The following is a 6,051-nucleotide window of genomic DNA, read 5'->3' on the forward strand; positions in this document are numbered from 1 at the left end:
GTGTATCCTTCTGCTGTGGCCTGTTTGCTCTCCCTGTAGGCGCCCAGGGAGGCTGAGTTATGCTCCTGGCCAGCTGTTGTAATGCTCAGCTGCTTGTAGTTGTTGTGGGCCCTTCAGTCTCTTTATCAGGTGTGGGGAGCCCCAGCACAGTTGGCTGCAAGTTCTAATACCACATTTGTGTTGCAGTATTTCTTTTAAGTGAGTAGGCCCCCACCGTGGCAGGTTGTTAGGCTCAGGGCCTTACAATTGCTGTAAGCCTCTAGCCTATTAGGTCTCTTGTCAGCTCTCTGAGGATTGCAGCTGGGTGGGGCTGGCCTCAGGCACAGGAGCACCCAATTGTTTCAGGTTTTGCAAGGTGGAGCAAACCTCCTATGTGGGTCTTTGAGAAGTACAAGTCTTCTGTGGCTGAGAAGCCCTGCCGCCCACAGGTCCACACACACAGTCAACACAGTCCTGCCCCGTGTGAGCGCCCCGACCTCCCCAAGTGGACCCAGTCTCTCCACGGCGGAAGCCCCACACACTCTGCCACCACCCCACACTCTCCACCCGCTCCTTGTGCACACCCTGCCCCGCTCAAGTCAGCTCAGTTGCCAGGCTGCAGAGAATGTTTATGTTGTTTCCATGTCTTGGCTATTGTAAATAGTGCTGCAACGAATATAGGGGTGCAAATATCTCTTCAAGGTCCTGCTTTCAGTTCTTTTGGGTATATACTCAGAAGTGGGATTGTTGGATCATATGGTGGTTTATTTTAATTTTTCGGAGAACCTCCAAACTGTTTCCCATAGCAGCTGCACTATTTTACATTCCCATCGATAGTGCACAAGGGTTCTAATTTCTCCACATCTTCACCAACACTTGTTATTTTCTATTTTGGAGGATTTTTTTTTTTTTATAGTAGCTATCCTAATGTGTGTGAGGTGGGATCTCATTGCGGTTTTGATTTGCATTTCTCTAATGATTAGTGATGTTAAGCACCCTTTCACGTTTGTTGGCCATGTGTATATCATCTTTGAAGAAATGACTATTCAAGTCTTTTGCCCACATTTTAATTTTTTTAATTTTTAATTTTTATTTTGTGTGTGTGAGGAAGATTAACCCTGAGCTAACATCTGTTGCCAATCCTCCTCTTTTTGCTGAGGAAGATTGGTCCTGAGCTAACATTCGTGCCATCTTCCTCTACTTTATATGGGACGCCGCCACAGCATGGCTTGACAAGCGGTGTGTCCGTGCGCACTCGGGATTCAAACCTGCGAACCCCAGGTGCCGAAGAAGAGCGCACACACTTAACTGCTTGCGCCACTGGGTCGGCCCTGCCAATTCTCCTCTTTTTGCTGAGGAAGATTGGCCCTGGACTAACATCCATAGCCTCTTCCTCTACTTTATATGGGACGCCGCCACAGCATGGTGTAACAAGCTGTGTGTCGGTCTGTGCCGGGATCCGAACCTGCGAACCCCAGACCACCAAAGCGGAGGGTGCGAACTTAACCTCTACGCCACAAGGCCAGCCCTCCGTTTGCTCATTTTTTAGTCGGGTTGTTTTTCTATTGTTATTTTTGAGTTGTAGAAGTTCTGGATATATTCTGGATGTTAATCCTTTATCAGATACATGATTTGCAAATATTTTCTCCCATTCCATATGTTGCCTTTTCACTCTATTGATTGTGTCTTTTGATGCACAGAAGTATCAATTTTTTAAAAAGTAAACCACATAGTCTTCACAATTATCATTCTTTGTGATAGCCACATCATCCTTCCACCCAGTAAGTGGTAGCATCATAATTTACTTAACCATTCCTTTATTACGGGACATTATTTCCTATTCTAGATAATGCCATAAAAAGAGTTTTGTGCATATAGTTTTTCCCCCTTCTTCTTAGTGATTATTTTCTTAGAATTTATGTTGCCAGAAGTAAAATTACTAAATCAGTTAATATGAACATTGTCTGGTTCTTGACACTTGTTGCTAAATTTCTTTCTTATTAATTTACATGACCAACTGCAATATTACAATAGTTACTGTTTATCGTACAGTTACTATGTGCCAAGCACTCAGCTAGATTCTTTGCACGTAATATCATTTGTCCTCATATCAATGCTACAAGGTAGGAATTATCACCATTTTATGGCTAGTAATATAGATTCAGGGACTGTATTAGTCACCCAAGATGGCACAGCTTGTGACAGAATTATCATTTGATGTTAAGTCTGCCTGACTCCAAAACCATGACACTCCATCGATTGTCGCTTTCACCTTTCCTTCACCCTATCTTTAAGAATTATAATGTTTGCTAATTTGGGGGAGAAAGAGTAATTATTATTTGAAAGGATACATCTTTGATTACATGCATAGATGCATATTTTTCCACATTTTGTTTACACTACCCTACCCAATTAGATAGTGGCAAAGACATTTAAATATCTCAATTTCTATGAAGCTTATTCCTGAGAATCTTTCACTTAAATCTTAATGCTTTTGATCTAGCCATCTGGATTTTAAAGAAAAATTGAAACGTAGCATTCAATCTAACCATACTTTTTTCTCTGTATTGGTTTATTGTTGTATATCACCCCATAGATTTATAATTTGATACTCTTTGACCTGTCAAAGCAGCTGCAACTTAGAAAAAGCCACTAGCTGTTGACTGTGTCCAGTTATTGTTTTAGTTTTAACTTAGAAGAAATATTCTCAAGGAATGGACAGTATGAGAACCCAAGGTGGTGGGAAGACATATGCTCTTGAGGACAAGTAACATTTTTTTGCTTTCCTAAAACGCACTACAGTTAGTAACGCTCAGCAAAATCTTCCAGGGTGGGGAACATAGCAAAGATAGACTGAGAAAACATTGTAGTGCCATTGTAGCTGACAGGCATTTACTCCTTTCTCAAAAAATAAAAGTGAAGACACTATTTTAGAGAATAATGTTGCATCTTTTTCCAGCTCTGGGTCTACATAAGCCAAAAAAGGTGTTATGTAAATTTATGCCATTTGCCAATGATTGGGCAATGCAACCTGTTGCCTTTCAAATATATACAGATCATTCTCTTACTACCAAAAAAACTACCTACACACAGTCTAGTTCAGAACTTTATAATAGAAATAAAATGTGAGCCATATATAGAAAATTTTAAATTTTCTGGCAGCCACACTTTAAAACGGTAAACAGAAACAGACAAAATGAATTTTAATATATATTATTTAACCCAATATATCTAAAATATTATCATTTCAACGCATAATCATCATAAAAATTATATAGGAGATATTTTCCATTCTTTTTTCATATGAAATCTTTGAAATCTAGTGTGCACTTCTCACTTACAGCTCATCTCAATTCAGACTAGCCGTGTGTCTAGTGTTCTGTAACCACTCAGGGCTCGTGGCTGCCATATTGGACAGCACAGGTCTAGATAGAAGACCTTGTGAACCTCTCCAAGCCAGAGAGCCACCAGTAGAAGGGGAGGCATGGGCAGGAAAGGAGAAAAAATGAAAACCAGTGAAAAGAAGAAAAATGGAGGGAGGGGAAGAGAAATAATTGATAAAATAAGAATGAGATAAATGAAAGGAGAGAAAGAGGGTGAACATTTTCTGAACACTTGCAGTGTGCCGGTGGTTGAATGAGAAGTGCTCAGAAGCTCCTTGGCAACAATCTTTAGCATCCTCTGTGTCTTTAAGTAAGGAAGTCACATTTGAAGTGAACTATTACTACTGGTGATGTCTCAGTGAGTTAGAAAAGTACTTTAACACTCAGTCATAGGAAGATGTTGTTCTGGTTCTCATGCTTATAGTATGGAGACTAATCTGCCTCTGGCATGGAAAGTAAACCACAGAGAGGCTGCACTGGAGAGAAACTGTTTCTCACACTTCTTTTTCTCCCTCCAAAATACCAAGACACAATACCAGATATCCCCTCAGAGGAGATCCAGGCTAATGAAATTTGCAATGCAATGAGAATGAAAAGGGGGAATAAAGAAGGAAAAAGAAAAGGGAACTCTACCTTTTAGGGTGTAAGGGTCTTCTTAGGCCCACCCTGAATTTGTGGGTAAGGAACAGATGAAACTTGGGCATATATTGGTACATAGGACCTTCACATAGACCATCCATTTTAAGTATTGTGTAATGATGCACAATGAGTGCAGGAAGACAGGCCAGGTTTCTGCTTTAAATTTCTGCTTTAAATTTAAAGAAATTTCTCTGATCTTGGGAGTGTGCAGAGCTAAGCTTCAACTGCGAGGCACAAAGCAAATGGTAACTAAAATGTTCTCTCTAAGTGAAGACGGTCCAGAAAGCAAGAGAAAATCCAAAGTATCAAGACCAAGGTGGAGAGCAAGACAAGAATCCAAAACAGAGGTTGGCAAAGCAAAGAGGCAGGCGAGATGGAACAGCTCGCATAGCGGAGGCTGGAGGCCATTGTATACACATGGAGAGAACTGTGGCTGAGCCTGGGAGGGCAGAGAGCTTGTAAAGGATATCATACCACATCTCAACTGCGGTTTAGTGGATGATATGTGAATTACTGGCAAAAATATTGCGTATTAGTGTTTTATAAATAGATTTTATATATTCACCAAATAACTTAATAATAGTCCCAATACATCTGCCAGACATGTACTTTAAATGCCCCACATAGATGAGTTGCAGTGAACTGAGCAGGAAAAAATTTTCCATCCTAATTTAATTTAGGCCTGGCGTCCGGGTAGGGCCTCTATGTAGGATTAGCGCATTGTAAATCCATGTTGTTTTTGCTTGTTCCCTCAACTGGAGCCACGCTCTTTACATCCCCATCCAACTTCGAAACATGGAGGTCTTTCCTTTTCTTAAACCACCCCAATCCCAATGGAACAAGCTGAAGTACTCCAACCCAATGGAACCACTGCTTTGAAAAAACACTCAAGACACTATTCATAACAAGTATGGAGAGTTTTCTTTGGGGTACTTTATTCCTTTCTTTCAGAGTTACTTATATTTGCTCTTTTTACTTTTACAAACCTTTCTGGAAGCCCTTTGTTTTCTACTTCATTTAATCAAGTTTGGACATTTTTTCATGTCAGTCTTCAGATATTTGATGTCTTTCTTCTTGGAGGGCAACGAGGAGCCCTGTTGCTTTGGTTGCCACAGACCACCGGCGGCCTGAAATCATCCCACAGTGCTGTTCTTGGCAAGGGCTAAGTCTTTAGAAACCAGCCCTCTAATAAAATGCAAGTTCGCTGCCATGCCTGGAATCTGCTTTGAGGATGCCCGAGAAATGTTATCATCATTTAAACCAGTACTAGGCTTGGTGCAGACTGTCTAAGAGAAAAGACCGGCTCTGCTCACAAGCCGATGAAACCAACACACGTTTCCAAATATCAAAGTGTGAGAAAAAATATTAGGGTTCTGTGTGTTTTTAGATTCTATCTTTTTTTTTTTTTTTTTTCAGGTTGTTGTTTTTAATTAAATGTTGCCATCTGGTTTCTTGAATACCTGATGGGCATGAAGGGCTGGAGGTGGGGAGTGGGATGGAAGGAAAGAAAGGAAGAAGAGTCACATGGTGCCAGGAAAGAGGCTAAAAAGAAAATTTAAGGCAAAGCAGAATGGCTGAGTGATTAAGAACATGGGATTAAGTCACAATTTTGAGTCCTGGCTTCACACTCTCCAGCTGGGTGACTTGGACAAGCTACACAATTCTTTAAGCTTGTCCCCTCTATTGTAGAATGAGAATAATACTCAAGTCTACCTCATGGTGTTGTTGGGTGAACTAATCAAAATAATGCATGGAAAGCAATTAACAAATGTCTGGCACACAGTGATCACTAAGTGGTGTGGATTATTATCACAATTAGTAGTACTAATGAGGTGGGATTAAACAGAATGAAATAAAATCAACGTCATACTTCCTTTTATTCATTCCATTCCTACAATTTTATGAGTTGATTTTCTCTCTTTGGTATCCAGGGAGAGATGTGGTAGTGGAAATTGATTGGGTAGAAAAGTGCAAACTTACAAGGTCATGCAACAAGTACCATGGGGCCACACCACAACTTCCAGCAATAGAACACGGCCGGAGAAAAACT

Source organism: Ceratotherium simum, chromosome 17 (genome assembly GCF_057802395.1).
Source record: "Ceratotherium simum simum isolate JZ-2026a chromosome 17, ASM5780239v1, whole genome shotgun sequence".
NCBI classification, from domain to species: domain Eukaryota; kingdom Metazoa; phylum Chordata; class Mammalia; order Perissodactyla; family Rhinocerotidae; genus Ceratotherium; species Ceratotherium simum.